This window comes from Styela clava, unplaced genomic scaffold, assembly GCF_964204865.1.
Source record: "Styela clava unplaced genomic scaffold, kaStyClav1.hap1.2 HAP1_SCAFFOLD_81, whole genome shotgun sequence".
Lineage (NCBI taxonomy): Eukaryota > Metazoa > Chordata > Ascidiacea > Stolidobranchia > Styelidae > Styela > Styela clava.
In genome coordinates, this window is record NW_027556583.1 from 25001 (window position 1) to 27500 (window position 2500).

The window sequence follows — 2500 nt, forward strand, 5'->3', positions numbered from 1 at the left end:
TGCTTGCACGTTTGTACTTTAACTTTTTTTGGCTCGGCTTCTTTCGACGCCGATGCCGGCGACGCAGCACTCTCTCGCCCGCCAGCCACCGAGAAAAGGGTGCGCTCCGACCGGCCCCGCACCGCTCTTTCTTGGCTCATTCGAAATTACTGTCTTTCGCTCTGACATGCCTTACCTAGGGTTAGGTTAGTATGCTTGCACGTTTGTACTTTAACTTTTTCGGCTCGGCTTCTTTCGACGCCGATGCCGGCGACGCAGCACTCTCTCGCCCGCCAGCCACCGAGAAAAGGGTGCGCTCCGACCGGCCCCGCACCGCTCTTTCATGGCTCATTCGAGTTTACTGTCTTTCGCTCTGACATGCCTTACCTAGGGTTAGGTTAGTATGCTTGCACGTTTGTACTTTAACTTTTTTTGGCTCGGCTTCTTTCGACGCCGATGCCGGCGACGCAGCACTCTCTCGCCCGCCAGCCACCGAGAAAAGGGTGCGCTCCGACCGGCCCCGCACCGCTCTTTCTTGGCTCATTCGAAATTACTGTCTTTCGCTCTGACATGCCTTACCTAGGGTTAGGTTAGTATGCTTGCACGTTTGTACTTTAACTTTTTTCGGCTCGGCTTCTTTCGACGCCGATGCCGGCGACGCAGCACTCTCTCGCCCGCCAGCCACCGAGAAAAGGGTGCGCTCCGACCGGCCCCGCACCGCTCTTTCTTGGCTCATTCGAAATTACTGTCTTTCGCTCTGACATGCCTTACCTAGGGTTAGGTTAGTATGCTTGCACGTTTGTACTTTAACTTTTTTTGGCTCGGCTTCTTTCGACGCCGATGCCGGCGACGCAGCACTCTCTCGCCCGCCAGCCACCGAGAAAAGGGTGCGCTCCGACCGGCCCCGCACCGCTCTTTCTTGGCTCATTCGAAATTACTGTCTTTCGCTCTGACATGCCTTACCTAGGGTTAGGTTAGTATGCTTGCACGTTTGTACTTTAACTTTTTTCGGCTCGGCTTCTTTCGACGCCGATGCCGGCGACGCAGCACTCTCTCGCCCGCCAGCCACCGAGAAAAGGGTGCGCTCCGACCGGCCCCGCACCGCTCTTTCTTGGCTCATTCGAAATTACTGTCTTTCGCTCTGACATGCCTTACCTAGGGTTAGGTTAGTATGCTTGCACGTTTGTACTTTAACTTTTTTCGGCTCGGCTTCTTTCGACGCCGATGCCGGCGACGCAGCACTCTCTCGCCCGCCAGCCACCGAGAAAAGGGTGCGCTCCGACCGGCCCCGCACCGCTCTTTCTTGGCTCATTCGAAATTACTGTCTTTCGCTCTGACATGCCTTACCTAGGGTTAGGTTAGTATGCTTGCACGTTTGTACTTTAACTTTTTTCGGCTCGGCTTCTTTCGACGCCGATGCCGGCGACGCAGCACTCTCTCGCCCGCCAGCCACCGAGAAAAGGGTGCGCTCCGACCGGCCCCGCACCGCTCTTCCTTGGCTCATTCGAAATTACTGTCTTTCGCTCTGACATGCCTTACCTAGGGTTAGGTTAGTATGCTTGCACGTTTGTAGTTTAACTTTTTTCGGCTCGGCTTCTTTCGACGCCGATGCCGGCGACGCAGCACTCTCTCGCCCGCCAGCCACCGAGAAAAGGGTGCGCTCCGACCGGCCCCGCACCGCTCTTCCTTGGCTCATTCGAAATTACTGTCTTTCGCTCTGACATGCCTTACCTAGGGTTAGGTTAGTATGCTTGCACGTTTGTACTTTAACTTTTTTCGGCTCGGCTTCTTTCGACGCCGATGCCGGCGACGCAGCACTCTCTCGCCCGCCAGCCACCGAGAAAAGGGTGCGCTCCGACCGGCCCCGCACCGCTCTTTCTTGGCTCATTCGAGTTTACTGTCTTTCGCTCTGACATGCCTTACCTAGGGTTAGGTTAGTATGCTTGCACGTTTGTACTTTAACTTTTTTCGGCTCGGCTTCTTTCGACGCCGATGCCGGCGACGCAGCACTCTCTCGCCCGCCAGCCACCGAGAAAAGGGTGCGCTCCGACCGGCCCCGCACCGCTCTTTCTTGGCTCATTCGAAATTACTGTCTTTCGCTCTGACATGCCTTACCAAGGGTTAGGTTAGTATGCTTGCACGTTTGTACTTTAACTTTTTTCGGCTCGGCTTCTTTCGACGCCGATGCCGGCGACGCAGCACTCTCTCGCCCGCCAGCCACCGAGAAAAGGGTGCGCTCCGACCGGCCCCGCACCGCTCTTTCTTGGCTCATTCGAAATTACTGTCTTTCGCTCTGACATGCCTTATCTAGGGTTAGGTTAGTATGCTTGCACGTTTGTACTTTAACTTTTTTTGGCTCGGCTTCTTTCGACGCCGATGCCGGCGACGCAGCACTCTCTCGCCCGCCAGCCACCGAGAAAAGGGTGCGCTCCGACCGGCCCCGCACCGCTCTTTCTTGGCTCATTCGAAATTACTGTCTTTCGCTCTGACATGCCTTACCTAGGGTTAGGTTAGTATGCTT